This window comes from Urocitellus parryii, chromosome 8, assembly GCF_045843805.1.
Source record: "Urocitellus parryii isolate mUroPar1 chromosome 8, mUroPar1.hap1, whole genome shotgun sequence".
Classification (NCBI taxonomy): domain Eukaryota; kingdom Metazoa; phylum Chordata; class Mammalia; order Rodentia; family Sciuridae; genus Urocitellus; species Urocitellus parryii.
Genome location: NC_135538.1, coordinates 27,570,479 through 27,592,000, shown reverse-complemented (window position 1 = coordinate 27,592,000; position 21,522 = coordinate 27,570,479). Strand labels below are relative to the sequence as shown.

General features: G+C 38.6%; 1 protein-coding gene across 1 annotated transcript in view; it reads right to left on the bottom strand.

Moving 5' to 3' along the window:
* The window catches only part of Il20ra (interleukin 20 receptor subunit alpha), a 35,103-nt gene extending 26,265 nt beyond the window's left edge, over positions 1 to 8,838 (bottom strand). The window contains exon 1 of the mRNA XM_026391894.2: positions 8,789 to 8,838. The gene's annotated coding sequence lies outside the window, so the exon portion shown is untranslated. The remainder of the gene's footprint in view (positions 1 to 8,788) is intronic.
* Between the last annotated feature and the right edge of the window lie 12,684 nt (positions 8,839 to 21,522).

The window sequence follows — 21,522 nt, the reverse complement described above, 5'->3', positions numbered from 1 at the left end:
TGGCTGTATTTTTTTTCTCAACCTAGCATTTCCAAGCTTGGTTCTCAAAAGTTGTTGAAAGTGGTTTTGAAAGCTTTTGAAAATGCAATTCACTGTAAAGATGAATCTTTGCTACTGAACAGGCTATTCAGATTCAAGAGAGCCAGGCTCTACCTGCAGCTCTGAAAAGAGGAGTTTAAGAAATTCATTGGTGGGGGATACTGTGTGAATAGCCTCCCAACATGCCTCTTTGGCAGATGCCACTCTTCATTTGCATATGCCAGCTTCATTGTTTGTTAGGGAACCAGCTCTGCTAAATTATGTCATCTCGGAATGACTGGTTTCCTTTCTTTTCCTTTTTAGAAAATAAGCCTTTTAAAAGCAAGAACCTCCTTTTCTCCACATTTCATGATCTCCAAAATTATTATGATTTTCATAGTACCGGTGGAAAAGTAGATGTGGGTTGGTATCTCTACTTGATTCTATGCCACAGAAAGAAAAATATAAAATAAAGAAGAGCAGGTTCAAAGACAAACAACTGGGGACTCCTGAGGTACTGAAAAGAATTGCAATTGGAAACTCCAAGTTCAATCAATGGATATTTATTAAATATCAACATACATGTTCCACTTACTTTTCAAATAATTTTCTGCTTCTTTTTATCATCCCAGAGGCAATGTAATTCTTTCATTAATATCACCATTGCTTGAAAATTTCAGAAAGTCAGCAAGATACAAAGGTGAAAAAAAATAAATAGAAAAAGTAAGGGAGTCTTGAAAGCAATTACTCTTTGGAGACTTGGAAGCAAAACATCAGGCAGAAAAGATAAAATGGTAAATGATTAACAAAAGGACCATAGGGTGAGAGAGGGAGGAAAATGGAGACTACGTTTTCTTTTAATTTATTAAAGAATTGTAGTGAAGAATGTCAGCAGTTTGTGACTTTTTAATGCACATACAGGCTGAGCATCTAAAATCTGAGCTGCTATCAAATCTGAAACTATTGAATGTGCATATGATGTTATAGGTGGTCCCTACCCAGTCCCATGTGACACTTATAGTCAAAATGAGAGCTCACTAAGAATATTGCATAAAATTACCTTGTAGGCTATGTGTATAAGGTGGATGTGAAATATAAATGAATTTAGTGTTCAGACTTGGGTCCCTTCACCCAGAGATGTGTTGCAAAATCTGATAAACTTCAAAATCTGAAACCCTACTGCCCAAAGCATTTCAGATAAGGGCCACTCAACCTGTAAGTTGAGAAGCATCAGCAAAACTAATTAGCAAAGAATAAATAGGATTTATGGAATGAAAAAACAGGGTAGCTCTTTTCCCTCATGACGCTTCTACGGTGTCTCATTCATAAGGAGCACGTCTCTTAAGACCAACTTTCCTCAATTTTTATATTTATCTATTTAATTTACACTTCACATGAGAAATTATTTTCCTTATAAAGAATAGAAAGAAGCAAAGAAAAAGGAAAAGAAACAACAGAACAAAATTTAATTTTGACAAATCATTTGAGAAAGTCAGCACAGCTAATTGTTAGTTATTGATTAGCCCTAAGGTATGGTTATATTTCTTCTTTGAAAGGAAAAATGAAGAAAAATAGTTTTCCCACACTCAAAAGTAGTAACTTTTCACTTTGCTCATGGGATCAGAATGCAGGGATGATTCAAATGCCCCTTAGCTCTTACTGACATGGCTTGAACACGTTTTCAGTGTTACCATTATCACTCCCATCCATGGATCTGCTAATTCTTGCCTTCTATACTTATTGCCTTCCTTACACCCATGCAAATATTTACTATTCATGACAATTTGAAATAACAATTTTTCTAAAAAAACTAGCACTACTATCAGTAACAAACACTACAATAAACTCTTTTTATCTGTGAAAAAGAGATAGGCAAACCGAAGGAGGATGGTGGTGGATAGAAAATGGCTCAAGACACAAACTATTTCCTCCAGTCACATGCAATTCATTAGCCTCTGTTGGTCAGTCTTCCTTCACAAGTTACCTTTTAGCTCATAATAGCTCTCGTATGCAACTGGGTGCAATTGGGTGATGGTGTACTGCTAGCTGAAGGGTAACTTAAGCCGCTGGAGCAAACAGCAGAAATGTATAAGAAGAGCATATCCTGGACATAATCCTGCTTCAGGCAGTGATCAGGGAAATGGAAAAGAATGGCTTGAAATCCACCCACTGGTGTGAGTTAGAATGAGTCTGTGGAGAGAAAATAAATTGCTGAATTGTTACTAAAGTGGTATCATGGGGAGTCCAGTGGGGGAGATGTAATGAGGCTGCTCTGTGGAACTTTGTGCTGGGGCTGGTGTCAGTGCAAGAGAGAGTGAGTGGAAACCTGTGGAGGAGGCAAAGGTCTGTGGGGCTGGCCATCCTGAGGACAAGGAGTGACAGGAGCAGGCTTTCTCTGGCAGTTGAAGGGAGCAGGGTCAGGTGGAGTGCTGGCCTAGTGCTAGGGAGTAGCCTACTAGCAGGGGTGAGTCTAGGTACAAATCTGTCCACAATTGTATGATGACCATCTCTGGACCCCAGAAATCATTGAGACCTGCTCCTTCATGGCACAGTCCATGTGTGAAGAAATGACCGCCCACGCAAGGTAAGTGACTTGCCCATAAAGAGGGAGTGGAAGAAGAGTGGCTGGAACTTCTATCTTTTGACTTCCTGGCCACCATATTTCCCCTTCTGCCCTGGACTCCTGGTTGAAAGAACTTTCTATTTCAGCAGAAGCATTTTTGAGAAGTAAGTCAATGTAGCATTTTCCTTTAATTCTCAGGAAAATAATCAATAGAATCTACTTCTGTTCAGTACTGGTTGGGATTTTGAGGCAAATGAGGCTGACAGCATGATCTCAGACTTTCCATGGGACACTATGAAAAAATGGAGTAAGGCACAGCATACACTGTCAAAAGGTGAACTGTCTTTCTGTAGGCTAACTCTTCTCTATAGTGACAAGCAGGTATTCTGGTATTTTGAGGGTCACCAGAATGAAGATCAGACCTCTTCAGGGTTGAACTATGCCTCAATAAAGCTGTTACAAAATGCAATAAAATAAACAGGGGTCCACGATCTACATAGATCTTCTAGAGGACTGGTTCATTCAGTATCTACAGTATTTTGCAAGATATAACAAAGTGAGTGGTCAGGATAAATGCAGAGCAACAATGAAGACAGGACCCATAAAGAAGGGTCAAAGGCACTTACGTCAGTTTTGTAGGGTTGCCATAACAACAAACCACAAACTAGGTGGCTTAGAATAATGGACATGTGTTCTCTCGGCATTCTGGAGGCTAGAAGTCTAAAATCAAAGTGTCTTTAGAGATATGATCCCTTAGAGAATTCTCTCCTTGCTTCTTCCAGCTTCTGAGGCCCTGGTGTTCTCTTAGCTTGTGGTGCATTGCTGAGAGCCATTGCCAAGTAGGAATGACGCATGGCAATTTCTTTGTCAGCCTACCCCATGTTGCTTAGAGGAAGGACTCTCCATTGTGGACCCAGGTCATTTACAGTGACTTTGCATGAAAGGTGACCTTGCTCAAGGACCAGGGTGGATCCAGGTTTAGGGTATATCCTGCTGGGAATAGGGAGTATCCCACTCCTTGGGTTTAGGGCGGTTCAGGTTTAAGGTGTACCCTGCTGGGAATAGGGCGTATCCCACTGAGTTCTCCCGGGATTCAGAGAGTATTTTGGGATTCAGAGCCCGGTGGAGAGTGTGGATTTCCCCAGAATGTGTGTGTAGAGTGCCGGTGACAGTTCGAGAATAAAGAGTTGCTGTTTGAATCTATAAGGTGTGAGTGGCTCCTGATTTTGTGCCCAGCCAGACTGCGGCAGTGCATAACTTCAATGTCTGCCTGCCCTTGTCTTCATATGGCCTTTCTGAGTCTGCTTCTCCACTCTAATTCAAGGATGATTTCATCATGAGATCCTTAACTAGTTACATATGCAAAGACCTTATTTCCAAATAAAGTTACAGTCTGAGGTTGTGGGTGGACATGACTTTGTTGGAGACACTATTCAATCTATACTTGCATTGACATCATTGGAACTTCTCCAGAAACAACATGGAGACTGGATTGATCCAGTCATTCCCTTTGCTCTTGTCCATTAAAGCTAACAGGACTTGTAAAGAACTGTGTAGACTCAGGAAGTGGGAAATAGTACTTAAATTAGAAACCACAGCTGTGTGCCTTTTCATTACTTTGGTTGATTCAGTATTGCAAGGAGCCACAGACCACAAGGCTGCCAATGACCTTGAGGTCAGTCTATAGCCACAGAGTTCCTGACTCCTCCTCACTGGATAAGCACTCCTCTCGGAAGGATCATTTTTTTCCATGGGATTTTGCTGTTGTTGATTTTTGGTTTGCTCATTTTTAGCTTTATTAAAAAAAAAAGAAAGTATGTGTAAAGGAATACTAGTACCTGGTAGTTTACAGATAGTATTTTGTCTAGAGCTGGTTTTAGCTTTATTTTCTTTAAAAGACCAACCATTTACAATGAATTATAAATATTTCACATAATAGGGATGGCACACTGCCTATGACTATGTTGAATTTATTTGTTTTTTCCTAAAAGTATTCAAAGTATTTATTTGCAATAAGATTTATTTGGATATCAAGCTTCTTTTCTGATTCATCTTTCTAAGTCCAGTATGACTGACTGGTGTCTTTATAAAAAATGGAAATTTGGATGCAGACTTCTTGGAGACTGCATAAAGAGATACAGGGAGAATTCCATATGAAGATGAAGGCTGAGGTCAAGTGATGTGTCTGTAAGATTAGGAATACCCCAAATTTCCAGTTACCAGAAGCGAGGAGAGAGGCATGGATCAGATTTTTCCTCGAAGCTCTCAGAAGGACTCAGTCCTGCTGACACCTAAAGGCTGAACTTCTGGTTTCCTGAATCATGTTATATTCTTTTCAGTTGCCCAATTGTGGTCCTTTGTTTTGGCAGCCTTAAGAGACTGTACTGTAGTGGTCATCTGTTGCTTGCCTATGTCTTTCCTCAAAAATGAACACAAGTCAATTGAAGAGAAAAACAAATGTTCTAAGGGTTACTGAATCACCTGAAGGTAAGATGAGGGGATTTATGTCAAGGGGGAAAATACCTACAAACATTGGGAGGGAAAAATTTAAATGGGAGAAGTTGTATAAACAAATGTTATAATATTCTACATCACCAGAACACCAATGTAGCTGTAGGAAATGAGATTTTAGATTGTAATTTATCTGACAGGAAGCTGGATGCAAAGAACACATGTTGAAACCAGGCAGTATAAGGAAAACTTAGTGACTTGTCTTTAGGATAAAGAACACCCATCTTGTGTCCCAGGCAATTGATCATGTGGTGGATACAGTGAGCAAAGTAGACATTTGGGTGGCTCAATGTGCAATGGCTCACCCTCAAAATCAGAACTGATTTTGTAGAGATAATATTTGAAATCATTGAAAAATTTTCTTTCCAGAAAAGAGAAGCTTTAGTAGCATTAAAGATCACCATTAAAGGCAAGTCCTAGATAAATCATTAAGTCATGCTTTCTTTTTTTTAATACTCTGAGATGCAAATAGAAAATCACTTCTACTAAGTGAAACTGTATTAATATAAAATTCTGAGTCTGAATGAGGTGTCAGAGTGCATATGTCATTAAAGACAACAAAAACCAGAAAGGAGTACCATGTAGGCATCATGGTACCTAAAAGGGGTGAAGGAAAAAAAAAAAAACTAACTTAGGTCTTTGATCAACAGTATCTTGATTGATAATATAAATCTCAAGACTAAAGAAATATATATATATATATATATATATATATATATATATATATATGCTGTAACCTAGATAGTAGATGTGTTTCTCATGGGAGCACAAGTTGGCAATTCTGAGACTACGTAGAATTGAACAAATAAGTCAATGTATTGTAGATAATGAGTATGAGGTCATGGAAGCCAAGAAAGGCCAAGGAACTGTTACTGGAAATTAAGGGGAAATGATAACTAGATTTAATGTGAGATCCTGGATTAGATGTTGGAATAGGAAAGGAGCATTAGTGGAAAAATGGGGAATATTCAAGCAAGGTCTTTAGTTTAGTGAATAGAATTATACCAGTGTTCTACATATTGTACAATGATTATGTAATATGTCAAAATTTGGAGGAAGCTAGGTGAGGGATATATGGGAACATTGTACTATATCTGCGACTTTTATGTCTCAAAGTAGTTCAAAATAAAAAGAAAAAAAACTGAAAGTTTTAATTAGTTCACTGGAATCATTTATGTATGTGTGCAGTTGCATGTGAAGTATGCCATGGAATTCCTCAATGAAACAAAATACCCTAAGCCTCTGTTTATATCAAATGAGACATTTCAACAAATACCCTCACTGTGCTAATTATAGTGTATTAGTTCCAATAAGCATAATTGTGACAGTAATATTTAAATTGCATTCTAAATCTCTAAAACTAAAGTTAGGTTCATTGTTTCATGGACATAGTTAACTTGGAATTTTTCTCCTCTGAGGATGCAGATCTCCTTGAGGGGAACACATTGGGGCTGAGATGAACAGTCTGAGCAGGTTTTAGACAGGGCAGTCAAGAGTAGGAACATTCTAGTGGCAGTTTGACGGTTTCTCATCTAGGAACTAGAAAAGGGCTAGGATAGCAGGAATTTAAGTAAGATTGGAGAGACAGGTATGAGTAGGCCACATAGGACCTTACAGGAGAATTTAGAATCAAATGGAGGCCTTTGAAGGGTTTTGAGCATAGACGCATGATCTGAAAAGCCTCCCACTCTGTTATTGGCTTTGAATATCTGTTTATATAATGCTGGCCACAGCTCTTTATCTTTATCATACCTGCAGGTATGGTGTCCAGGCAACTACATACACCTTCCAGCCTGGTTTTCTCAGCAGTCCCCAGAGGACAGGAGGATGCTAAGATCTCATGGGTCAGAAAAGAGTTTGTGTGTTTGTTGCAAATTTTGCTTTGAAGTTAACAATATGACTACCTTCTAATGCCAGTCCACTGTAATTAAATGTCTTTGATTTTAAAGAAAAACAAGCAAAATATTATCTGTTAGTTGAAGGCTCAGTGTTGCCAAAGTCAACAATATTCTCTTTCTATTCAGCCTATCTGGGATTATTAAAGGACCACTAAACCTTCTGATAAATTTAGGATTTAGAGGAGAAACTATTTTGTGTACAATATCTGTTTTCAAAAATCCTTACAAGAGGGAAGAAGGGAGTGATATCCAGGACAATAAAAATGAATTGGAAACATTATCACAGTTCTATATTTTCTATTGAATTGACGTTTTAATAAATATTTGGAATTATGTAGGACTATTTAAAATAAACCTGGCCAGTTCTTTCTTATACATATTTGCAGATACTCCCTGAAATTTGCTTTAAATGGGTCTGTGTTGAATCTGTTTCTGAATGTTCATTTATTACATGGTATACAGTGACATTCCACATATTCCACAAACATTCACCTTGCTATTGTATTATAAAAATAATTCAATACATTATTCTGATTCTTCACAGTAATTAGTAATTTCAGGTTGAAGATCGTGCAAAAAGAACAAGTTTATCACCTAAACTATTGTTAGGGACCATAATTATGTTTCTTCAAACATGAAACTTCAAAGATAATTTACACTTTGATGATGCTTATAGTTCTGTTGTTCCCTTGAAATTAAAAGAAAAAGTTTCCATATAATAAAAGGTTGTTCTAAGTTAAAAACTAATCTCAGTTATAATCTAAATCTGGACTCAGTATATTTCTCTTACCAAAACTGAAAGAAGAAAGCTAGAAAAATAATGTTTTTTTTTGTTGTTCAAATTAGCTTGTTTAAAATTAAACTTTGTTTTCAAAACAAACAAACACAAAGATCCTTCCAAGACCTGTATACACACTTTTCTTTTCAACTTACACAACTCGCCCCATCCCCTTTGGCTATTAAGGGCAGGACAGCTTCACAGACAACTCTTTCCCCCCTACATTCGCTGTTGCTCTTCAGGTCTGGGATAAAAGTCACAGAAGCCTGAACCTAGTCTACATAAAGTACAGTCTTCCCAGAAGCTTTGTGATTGTTGTCTTTAACTAAAGATAAAAAACCCCAGGTATCTTGCTTTTCCCCCATAAGACAGAAATACAGAAGGAAAAAAAAAAATCACAGTTTACGAATTATTCTGGTTTACTGGATTCCAGTTTGTAAAGAGCTTAAGCTTCAAAATAGCAAAAGAAAAAACCCTCCGTTACCTGATGTCATAAATCTGAAAAGTTTTGTTATTTCTGAAAAATCAAAGTTCACGTATCTGTACATGGTCACAACTGCAGAGGGAAAAATGTGCCCAGGAGAGGGGGATGCTGCTCTGAAGCGCTGCTCCTTCTAGATCCTGTCACTTTCCCCAGAAGTTTGGTTTTTAAGAACGAAATCTTCTCCTTATTCTTGTCATAGAATTCTGATCCGGAGTCTCAGAATCCAAAAGGGACCTCTGCACCGCCGCAGCAGTGGTGGCGGGAGCTTGGGACGTGCGAGCAAGGGCGTCCCGCACGGTAGCTGCAAGGAGCAGGCTGTGGGTACCACTCGGAGCGACCACCGCCAACCTTCGCAAAGGCAGGCGCTAACCCGGAGTCGCGCAAACCTGACCCTGAACCCGGACGCCCCCGGTGGCGGCAAGTATCTCTCCAGGGCTCTGTGTGCAGAGTGGGCAGGGCGCCGGGCGCCAGCTTACCGAAAGCGAAACCCGGCTCCACCAGGTCCGCCACCCGCACCAGGCGGCGCAGCCACCTACCTGCACATCCGGACTGTGCCGCCGAAAGCAGCACCAGCAGCAAAGGCAGGCCCGGGGGACCGGGGGCAGGGGTCCCGGGTGCTCGCATGGGCGGCGGGGCTGGGTCACATCTCCGCAGCAGCTGGTTAACTCCAATGTCCCCTTGGACCGCGGGAGGCAGTGCGTCCTCCGCGAAGCGCCCGGGCTCTGCGCGCTGCTCCCCAGGGCTCCCCAGGTGGATGCCAGCGGGAGGGCACCTTCCCGTCGCTTTGTGGTTCCCAGCCGCTCCAGGTTTCAGTAGTGAGAGTGTCGGCCTTTCCACCTCCTGGGTTTCACCGCTCTGGCCAACCCCGGTCACTATGCCAGGATAGGGCAATTTCCAGAATTCCCTAAAAAAAGGATGGGGCAATTTCCAGAATTCCCTAAAAAAAAAAAAGATTAAAAATTTTTTAAAACCATACTGGAGATTGAACCCAGGGTCTCACACATACTAGGCAGTGCTCTTCCACTGAGCTACACCCCTTGCCAGAATTCCCTAATATTTGCTACTTTCCCCTGCCAGAAATTCTTAGAAGCAGGAGTCCAAGTCAGGTTGTCCCTTAGGCTGGGACTCTGGATGTGTGATGCTGAAACTAGTACTCCACAAATCACAAATCCAGGTGGCATCTTTAGTTTACAGGGTTGGGGGCACTGGAGGAAGACAGAGCTGGAAGAAGAGAGGTGGGGTTTGCTTTGGAGTTATTTGCTGTTGTAATGTGTCACCTTGCCTCTTTGTCCTGGCAAAGAATTCCCCTCACTGCATCCTTGGAAATACCAGCTCTGTGCAGACCAGACCTAATTCCCAGGGGTTAGAGTCCCGATTTTGTGAGGCTCCTCTTCTGGGATGTAACACTCACTTTCCCTTGTTCCTTCTCCCTAAGGGCAGCAGTGGCTTCCAGTGGTTTCTCTCTGTTTTAATCCCAGTATTCCTTTCTACTTTTTAGTTCTCTAGTATCTGTTTGACCAATTCTTTATATAGTAAATTCTTTCTGCTAAAATAACTAGTGCAGTTTTCCCCACTGGACTCTTATTGATTTGGTTGTAATTCCTGAACATTTTAGGAAAAACTCTGTTACTAGAACACCATCTGTATTGCCTTGAATTGCTGATTCTTATTTTTTGTTATAGATTCTATTAGTTTATCTCCATTGCTATCACCTTTAGTGGGTTAAATATGGTATAGATTTGCTACAAAAACATTTTACATCAACTACTGTTTGATATCTAAACTTCACGACTTATGTGCATTTCTATTCAAATATGATTTATTCATGGCCTAATAGAGGCTAAAGCAGACATGCATAGTAGCCCTTACAACCTAATATTTCTTCACTTGAACAGTGTCATTTCATAAAATTCTTCCCCCAACCAAAAAGTGGGAATGGGTGGTGGAATTGGGACAGTGAGACACCCCCTCTCCCTGCTCCCCACCCTCCCCCGCCACCTGCCCCCAGCCAAGAGTTGGCTAATCCTTGTTTGGGGACCAATAGTTTTCTGCAGGCCTCTCCTCCACTTTCTCCTTTCCTCGAATTCTCTTTGGTAGTTTCCAGAGGGCAGCCCACATTTCTCTTCCATGGTAACAAACTCTTCACTCTTTCCTCAGGGAGGATGAGTGTGGCCTGAGAGGTATTCAGGTCATGCTCTTGTGCGCCAAAAGAAAAAGTTTCATCATAACTTTTTACCTGTGTCCCAGATTTCACCTTAGGGAGGTTTCTTACTAACTTTAAAGTCTAACTCTTAAACGAGGACTGCAGCTACCTCTGTTGACTTTGTTGACTTCAGGTAGTAGCAGTCCTGGGTCCTGGTCCCTCCCATTTTAACAAACAAACAAACAAACAAAAAAACAAAACAATACAACAACAAAAAACTCCACTGTATACTTCAAAGATCTTTTTCTCCTGTAAAGGTTTTTAAAATGATTCAATACATTCAAATTAATGTTTTCTTCTACTTATAAACATTATGATCCCTCTTGCCTTGATTTAGCACACTGAGATCTTAATTTTGTGGAGCTGGATGTACTATGAGATTCTGGGCTTTCTGATTGAAAAGGCCATAAGCCAGTAACCCCATACCTCCCACTTCCAAACACTAATATCACAAACAAACAATAAAAACCTGTCACATTTTTCCTATTTTAGTTTAATTCTTAAACTCTTTCCAGGAACGATACATAACAGAAGTTACTGAGTTCTTAGTTTGAGCCAGATACTATGCTAATAATTTGACATTTCCTGCCTCCTTCGATCCTCACAGCAACTCTGTGAACTTGTCACATTACCCCAAATTCCAAAACAAGGAGACAAGCTTGCCAGGTTGCTTACTTAATGAACAAGAGAACTGGAGTTCAAGACCTGGTAAGTCTAATTCCAAAGTCTGTGCTTTTAATGACTGCCTCATATGCCTCTTACACTTGGGAAAATAAAACAAATACATTTGAGGTGTGAATTGTAAAATAACATGCATTTCAAAATGTGCTCATTAATTTATGGAAAAAACAGCACTGTTGTGATTTCTGTATTGTAAACTACATTGTGAATGGGAGAAAATACTCATCCCCCGACACTTAAGTATGGTCAGGGAAAGTTTAGATTGTATTGATATGACTGTTTCTAGAGTGAACTTTAGAGATTAGTGGCAGTAAGAGAGAGAGCATTGGCAAGATAAAGTACTCTGGAAAAGGTTTGGGGGGATGGTGGTTACAAATGTAGAGAAGAAAGTCCTGGGTGGATAATAAGCATCCTTTACGTTAAGCTCTGACACTTTGTGTAAATATTGGGGGGGGGGGATTGCTAGCAAATTCTAACTTTATGTCATGTGCTTGCACCCAAATATTATCTAATAAAATCTTATAGAACCCTATCTCACCAAATCGTCTTCTAAATCATTCGAAGGTTTTTTTTAAAGAAATAGTTCATGCTTTTTTAAAAGTTATGAATGTGAAATATAAAATTCACACAGAAAAATACAGTGCATTTAGATAGATGTTATAACTCAATGAGTTATCACAAAGTGATAGTCCTATGGAGGCCAGCTAATTACCTTCTTTCTTCTCCCACAAATAATTACTGTGTATTCCATCATGTTTAGCTTCTTTCACTCAAAATTAGGCATATGCTGCTGCTTATACTATGGCACAATGCTGTGAAGTTATCATTGTCCGACCATACTACAGTCTACTTACTCATTCTATTTTTGATGACATTAAGATTGTTTCCAGTTTGAGGCTACTAGCAATTGTGCTGCTTTGAACATTCTTGTACATGTCATTTGATTAGGTGCCTATATTTCTGCCAGATATATACCTAGGAATGTAATGGCAGGGCTGCAGGCCAGATTCAATTTCAATATAAATAATTAATGCCAAACTGTGATTCCAAAGAAGTTATACCTGTTTCACTCCCATCGGCTGTGAATGACAATTCTTCCACATGCTTTCCAACACTTGGTATTTTTAGGCTTCACAATTTTATCCATTTTAGAGGATAGAGGGTAGGTAATTATATCCATTGTGGTTTTCATTTGAATTTTTCCTGATGATTAATGACATTGAGTTTTTACATTAATTTAACTGTCATTTGGATGTACTCTTTTGCAATTAGTCTTCTCAAAATTTTTTGGCTTTATTTTTAACCAATTAAATTGTCTTTATTTTTTTAATTTGTTTTGAAAGAATTTGTTACATATGCTAAATTGGGCCTTTAGCAGTTACATATTTTGTAAACATCTTTCCCCTTTAGCTTGCTTTTTACTCTTACAAGTGTCTTTTAATGAAAGAAATTCCTTAATGTAGTCTCACCATTTTTTTTCCCTTATAGCTGTTGTTCTTTGTGTCCTGTTTAAAAACACAAAACAACAACTTACTCCACCTTTAGGTCATGAACACATTCTTCTAAGTTATCTTTTGGAAACTTTATTGCTTAATTTTCACATTTCAAATTATGAACTATTTGAAATTGATTTTGAAACATACAAAGTATACAGTTGGGGTTAAAGTTTCTTTTCTTTTCTTTTTTTATGAGCTTCAGTTGACCCAGTACTGTTTATTAAAAAGTATTCTTTCCTTAGAGCTCTTTACTTCCATCTTGGTTATAAATTCAGTATTATTAATGAGTAGGTCTGTTTATAGACTATGTTCTATTTCATTGGTCTATTGATTTATTATTTCACCAATACCACACTATCTAACACTTTATCTTTTTGTTAGTAGAGTAAGTCCTTCTGCTTTGTTCTTATTTGGGTGACTTAGTTAATTTTTACCCTTTGAATTTTCATATAAATTTTAGACACACTGTCAGTTTCCATAATACAACCAGCTGAGATGATTTTTTAAAAAATTTTAAGTATAACATAGACTGAAAAGCACAAACCACACTGATCTCAAGATTTTCATATGCACATAGCATGTTACCAGCCTCAGATCAAAACAGAATATTTCCTGTGCTCCCACAGATTCACTCATGTTCCTCCTCACACCCCTGTCACATAGGGCCTCTCTATTGTGACTTTCATTGCCATTTGATTAGTTTTGCCTGTTCTTGATCTCCTTATTAAGGGGAACACACTATGTATATTCTTTTGTGTTTGGTTCTTTTTATTTTTCATTCAATAGAATCTCTTTGAGATTAATTCATGTTGCTGTATATATCAGTAGATTATATATTTTTAAAAAATATTATTGCTAGAATATTTTGTAAGTTTTAAATGTTCATATTTGTTCCAAAAATTGCCCAGACTAGTCTCAAATATTCAGGCTATTTCTATCCTGAAAAGAAACATGAGTTTCTAGAGCCAAGATCAGAGTTAACTTTGACAGCAATAATTGCATCCATTGCCCACACCCCATTCTTCTCTGTCTTCTGAGGTGATGTGATGAGCCGGGTGGATTCTGTGTGTGAGCACAGGAACAGAAGCCCCTCCTGATAAGCCCGTAGTTTATATAGGATATATACTGCTTCACTGCCATGCTTTCTTTCTGAGAGAGGAAGAGAAACCTGAGCTCTTTATTGTAAACAAGTTCTTTGGAAAGTCAATTAATTCTCTCTGAAATGAAAAGGGGAAAATACCTATCTTGAAATGCTAACATTGGACTATGGAAGATATTATTTTTATTACCCTTTGAATGAAGACAGATGGTTCCAAGTCTAACACCATTACCATGCAAAGAGGAAATGAATCTGTGGTTAAGGAGCTCTCCTAGGACATGCTAATTTCCTTTGCTCAGAAACACAAACCATCCAGGAACATGAAAACATGGAGTTATTTAAATATGTTGTGTTTAACTTATTCATTTCTTGTTGATTGGCATTGGGTTGCCCTCTTCTTCCCCATCTGGAGATTGAGCCCAGGTACACTTTTCCACTGAGCTACATTCCCAGTCCTTTCTGTTTATTTAAAAAAAAAACAATAACAATGAAATAAACTAAGTTGCCCACACTTGTCTTTAATTTATGATCATCCTCATGCCTCAGCCTCATGAGTGGCTGGGATCCCAGGCCTGTTCCACAATGCCTGACTCTGGGTTGTTTCTTATTATTGTCTTGTAAGAGTCTTTTATGTATTCTCCATACAAGTTTGTCTGTGCATTCATGAAGGAAAGAGAGAAATGATTGTATGTGTTTAATCTGGAGGAAATTAAGGAAAAATTTTCTTTTCTTTCTTTCTTTTCCCTCTGTGGTGCTGGTGTTAGCCCCTAACTGAGGCAGGCAACTTTGTGGGCAAATTCCTGCATCTTCAGAATTGTCTCTTCTTTTTTGTGTTAGCTAAGACTCTTTGGAACAACTTGCAGAGACCAGCCAAAGCCACCACGCCACTCTGACTTATTCTTTTAGGCAACCTAGATAAATTCATCATAACATTGAACTAAGCAAGACCCACAGCATTCCTGACCACCATCTTAAACTTTTGAACACATGTTCCATGTTCTTAAGCTAAGCATGCTCAAAAGTGCTTTCCTACCACCCCCCCCCCCTTTTTGAACTATGACCTAAGCTAAGCCTGCTTGAAAAAGTACACCATAGCCTGGGCATGACCAAGAATGTAACCTTCCACAGAGCACTTTCCTATATGAATATATATAGGCTCCAGGAATAAGATCCCCATAGTTTCCTTCTTCAGGGAGAGTATTGGTTTGGAAATAGCCTAGTGCTTTCTTTACCTGCTGCAGGTAATAAATCTTTCTTCACCTTTTAATCACCTGGTTATGCTTTTTGGCTTTGTGCTCACTTGGATGGGAACCCATCATATTTGGTTATGTTGGCGATCAAACCAAGGAGTTTTCTTTCTCTCTTTCTTTTGTTCTGTTTTTAAGGTGGTGTATCACTATATTGCTCAGGCTGATCATGAACTCCTGGACTCAAGGGATCCTCCCACTTCAGCCTCCTGGTTGCTGGGATTATAGGCCAGAGATTTGCTTTTATTGCAAAGCTAGATTTTGACTTTTAGTATCTCATTAGACAGGATGTCACATAAACAGCGACATCAATGATTTGTCTACTTCTTCATAATAAATGAATCACATTTCCATAATATTAGGTATTTACATAATATCTGGAAATTTGATGGTGACATAGCCTCTTCTTCTACACAAATTGTGCTATTGCTGTAGGGGACACTCATCTCATGTAGTATAGGGCAGTGGTTATTTTTCTAAATGGTTCATGGAGGCTCATGGTTCTGGAGGACTGGGAGGGCAGGAGACCACATCTGGTTAAGGCCTTCCTGCTGATGGAGTCTCCCTGCAGAGATGCTCTGCACCTTCCGGGCATCACATGTGAGAGGGTGTGGGAGTGAGGTACAGTTTCTTAGAAGAGAGGTTGTTGTTATAGTTTGGATCTTAAATGTCCTCCTAAATCTCATAGTTTGAAAACTTGGTCCCTGATGCAGAAAGCTTCAGAGGTCGGGCTTTTCACAATGATTGGCTTATGGGAGCTGTATCCTCATCAGGGGTTTACACCATCTGATGGTTTAATAATCCAAAAGGACTACCAAGGGGTGGTAACTGCAGACACGAGGGATGTGACTGGCAGAGGTGGGTCTCTGGGGGTGTGCCCTTGGGGATGATATCTTGTCTCCTAGCTCCTCCTGTTACTTCTTTGTGCTACCTGGCTACCACCAGGTGAGCAGCTTTCCTTTGCCACACCCTTCCACCATGACGCTCTGCCTTACCTCAGCTCAGAGTGATGGCGTCGGTCAACCATGGGCTGAATCTCTAAAACTGTGAGCTCAAATAAGCTTCTCCTCCTCTAAGTTGTTCTTGCCAGGTATTTTGGTCATAGTGACCAAATCTAATAATAATCAAATATCTCTCAAAATTGGGTCACAGATTCAATATGATTCCAATCAAACTAGTAACAGATTTTGTGAAACTTGACAAAGTGATTATAAAATCTGGTTGGAATTGCAAAGGTACAAAATAATCAAGACCTTTTTGAAAAAGCTTAGGGATTTTCCCTTATCATATCAAGACATATGCAATTCTAGGAAGACAATGTCTCAGATGAAAAGATCAGTGAAACAATATATGGAGCCCGAACAAACCAATATGAGAGCTAAATTTGAAGGCAAAACTAGGAAGATATTAAAAGAGCTTATGGTCATTTATGGACATTTGAAAAATGACAAAGGGGTATTTCAGATTAGTGGGGAAAACATAGGATTTGCAGTGAATGAAAATTGGGTAATTCCCTCATTTTACACTGGTATAAAAATAATTTCAGGTGGATTAAAGAGCTGTTATGGATTGAATTATATCCCCCCAAATTCTTATATAGAAGTTTTAACTCTCAGTACCTCAGAAGGTGACCTTATTTGGAAATAAGGTTGTTGCAGATGTAATTAGGTAAGTTAGGATGACATAATACTGGTATAAAATGGCCCCTAATCTCATATGCCCATGTCTTTATAAAAAGGAGATATTTGGGCAGATGTGCATGGGGAGAATGTCATGTGAACTTAAAGGCAGAGAGTGGGGTGATTTTCTTTTCTTGGTACTGGAGATGGATCCCAGGGGTGCTTAACCACTCAGCCACATCCCCAGCCCTTCTATATTTTGAGTCAGGGTCTCAATACGTTGCTTGGGGTCTTTCTAAGTTGATGAGGCTGACCTTGAACTTGTGATCCTCCTGCCTCATCCTGGGGAGCAGCTGGGGTTACCGGCATGCACCACTGTTTCTGGCGGGGTGATGTGTCTTTAAGCTAAGGGATGCCACAGATTGCTGATAAACAACCAGAATCTAGGAGGGAGACATGGAGTAGGTTCTTTCTCACAGGCCTCAGAAGGAACCAAGCCTCCTGACATTCAGACTTCTAAGCTCACAAAGGATGGGGATAAATTTCTGTCATTTCAGTCACCAACTTGTGGTTCTACACTATGGCAGCCCAAACAAACCAATATGAGAGCTAAATTTGAAGGCAAAACTAGGAAGATATTCAAAGAGCTTATGGTCAAAGGTCTGTATGATCCTAGGCTCAGAAAGCAGTTCTTAAACCGAAAAGACTAGCCAGAAATAAAAGGACGGATACTTTTGACTACATTAAAATTAAGCACTTTTGCTCATCAAAAGACACTAAAGAGGGGCTGGGGTTGTGGCTCAGTGGTGGAGTGCTCGCCTAGCATGCACGAGGCAATGGGTTCCATCCTCAGCACCACATAAATGTAAAATAAAGATATTGTGTCCACCTAAAACTAAAAAATAAATATTAAAAAAAGACACTAAAGAGCTGAGAGACAAATTACAAATTGGAAAAAATATATGTACACTAGATATATTGCATATTATTTAGAATATTATGTTATATTCATATAAGCATATATTCTGGATACATACCTATATATTCTATATTTTAAGCATCTTTAACTTAACTTGAAAGATTTTTAATTAAGAATTTGTGAAACTGTTTGGGTCATTTCCATTTTGAGGGTGAGAACTTCTATACAGAATGGAAAACAGGGCACCTGACAATAGAACACTGACTTCTGGAAGGGTTTGTAAATAGCTACAGAAGTTCCTGCAGTCAGCACCATTAAGAGTAGTGGTAATAAAGAAGATGGAAATGCTAGCAAGTGTCGAATGACCTTGGCATTCAGCAAACCCCCCCCCCAAAAAAAATCTCAAGGCAACAACTGTTGGTTATAATTCAGCTGGTGACTGTATCTGCCTGGCATGCTAATTAGCCAGAATATGAAAAGGAACCAAAGATTCTTCTTTTCTGGTTTGGAAAAACAAAGCACTTACATTAATAATCCACTTTGGTCCAAATCCAGAGGCAGTCTGGCTTTACTTCAGGTGTATCATAATTTTCTCATCTGAATAACTTAAGGAATTATGATCTGTAGTGTTTTAAAATGCTAAATATGAACACAGGGCATTTTGGAGCTTTTTATTTCAAAAGGGCCTCAAATGGCCAAGATCTCTAAGATATATAAAGAACTCAAAAAACTTAATATTAAAAACCCAAATAACTCAATCAATAAATGAGCTAATTGAACAGACACTTCTCAGAAGATGATATACAAACAAACAACAAATGTATGAAAAATGTTCAACATGTCTAGCAATTAGAGAAATACAAATCAAGATTACTCTAAGATTTCATCTCACTCCAGTCAGAATGGCAGCTATTAAGAATACAAACAACAATAAGTGTTGGCGAGGATATGGAGAAAAAAGGCACACTCACACATTGCTGATGAGACTGCAAATTGGTGCAACCAATCTGGAAAATAGTATGGAGATTCCTTGGAAAACTTGGAATGAAACCACCATTTGACACAGCTATCCCACTCTTTGGTCTATACCCAAAGGACTTAAAAGCAGCATTCTACACTGATCCAGCCACATCAATGTTTATAGTAGCACAATTCACAATAGCTAAATTGTGGAACCAACCTAGAAGCCCTTTAATAAATGAATGGGTAAAGAAACTGTGGTATATATACAAACGGAATGTTAGTCAGCATTAAAAGGTAATAAAATCATGGCATTTGCAAGTAAATGGATAGAGTTGGAGAACATCATGCAAAGTGAAGTAAGCCAATCCCCAAAATCTAAAGGCTGAATGTTTTCTCTGCTATGTGGATGCTGATCCATAATGGGGGTGGGAAGGAGCATGGGAGGAATGGAGAAACTTTTTTTTTTTTTTTTTTTTTTAAGAGAGAGGGGGAGAGAGAGAGAGAGAGAGAATTTTAATATTTATTTTTTTTTTTAGTTTTTGGCGGACACAACGTCTTAGTTTGTATGTGGTGCTGAGGATCGAACCCGGGCTGCACGCATGCCAGGCGAGCGCGCTACCGCTTGAGCCACATCCCCAGCCCCGGAATGGAGAAACTTTAGATAGAGCAAAGGGGATGGAAGGGAAGGCCGGGAGGAAGTGGGTAGGAAAGACGGTGGAATGAGTGGACATCATTACCTTAAGTACATGTATGAAGACATGGATGGTGTGACTCTACTTTGTGTACAACCAGATAAGTGAAAAATTGTACTCTATGTGTGTACTATGAATTGAAAAGAATTCTGTTGTCATGTATAACAAATTAAAATAAATAAATAAATTTAAAATAAAAAAGAATAACAAAATTGGCAAATTACATCAAGATATCAAGGCTCACTTTAGAACTACTGATTAGTCAATTAGATTTCATTAGAAATGACAATTGTTTTTTTTATCATGACACCATTATGAGAGAGAAAGCATAAGCACAGATCAGGAAAAGGCATTGGCCATGTGTATGCCAAAGACTGCAGAAAACATTTTTCCTACAAATCACCAAAGAAGAGAGAGAACCCTCTATAAATAAGCAAAAAAGTTTGAACAGGACTTGGAAAAAGAAGATATCAAAATAGAAAATAGGCCTCTCAACATTACTCATCAAGGAAATGCAAACTGAACCCATAAGGAGATAGTAGTACCTTCCTTTTTTGATGATTAAATATACCAAGTGTTGAAGCAACTGGAACTCATACATTGCAGGAGGAAGTGTTGCATTGGTAAAGCTACTTTATTTATTTATTTATTTTTAATTCTCAGTGGACACAACACCTTTGTATGTGGTGCTGAGGATGGAACCCAGGCCGCACGCATGCCAGGCGAGTGTGCTACCACTTGAGCCACATCCCCAGCTACTTTAGAAAACAGCTTTACAGGGTCAGCTTCAGGGTGACTTGTGACATTGCTCAGGACACCAAACTCTGAAGAGCCCTATCTATGGTTGGTTTAATACTTTGCTGTTAACATCTTGAAATTCTTAATAATTTTATCTTTAAACTTGTTCTTTGAAAAGGAAATCTTTCAAGACCATGGAGCATGGAACTGTGCAGAGGAGGTATGTGCAGTCTGTGTATCTGTCAGGGTTCCTTGCTGCCCCATCCACACATGTCGCTCACCATGCTCATGGGCACAGAATTCTGGTGGAACCACAAGTTCCTAGGAGTTCAATGAGACTCACAGGAGTATGCGGCATGTACTCTGAAAGCTATGGAGTCTGAATTACATAATTTAGTGATACTGCAAACAGATTAAATTGTTCTTACACCTGCATTTAAAATCACCATTGCTCAATATAAAAATAAATGGTAAAATTCAAGCTGATCAAACATTTCCATTTTTCTTTACTTGGCATGATACCAGATAGCAGATGACATCAAATACCATATCAAACGGAGAGGGACAGAAAGGGGGCAGGAGACAGAATAAAAAAGGAAAACCCTTTAGATTTTTTAATAATACTTTTTCCCCTGGTTTTTAAACAAATGACCTTGGATTTTCAGTTTTGCATTGAGTCCTGCAAATTTTGTAACTGGTGCAGTTTATGAATCAGGAATTTTTACTCTGGTTATATATTCAACAAAAATAAATATTTATTTCACCAAAAGGCATGTAAAATGCTAATAAAAGAGTTATTCATAATAACCCTAAATAAGAAATAACCCAAAAGTTCATGAACATTGCAAACTGCAGTACATGCACATCACAGAATACTAGATCATAGTGAAAATAAGTGAATTATTGCTACATGCAGCAACAAGAATGAGTTTCACAGAAAAACATGTAAAGTAAAAGAACCCAGATACATAAAAGAACATACATTATGTGATTTTATCTATGAGAATCCAAAGTACAGGTTAAATATAGGCAGTGACAGAAGTAAGAATAATAGTTATCTTTGGGGGAAAATAGAAGACGGGCATGAAAGAAACTTCTGTGAAGCTGGGATTCTGTGTCTTGGTCTAGATAAGTGGTTAAAGAACTCACTATTGCAAAATTAAGCAAGCTGCATCCTTAAGATATGTATACTTTTAAATGCAAGTTACATTTTAATAAAGAGGAAAGAAGGAAACAACCATATCTTTCCTTTTCCTATTATCAAATGCCAAATGAATGTGAAATTTTCTAATGTGTGTGTGTGTGCCTGTGTGCACACACTTGAACATGTGCTCGCATGTGAAAAAGGTTCTTTCCTGCTAATAGGATGCCAATGGTCACGTTGCTCCTGTTGAATGTGCTTGGGGTGGGGCACTGAGTAGCTGTCCATAACTTTAATAGTATCTTTTTCTTTTCATGATAATAAATTATTTGCAAACAGTGAAATTTGTTATTACTTTATGTTATTTTACTTTGAGTCTGAATTTCTAAATCAAAGATTGATTATAATTAACTTTTGTGCCTCCTGTCTCAATGCTTCTTTTCTTCTTTAACTAAAAATAGGATTAAAATTG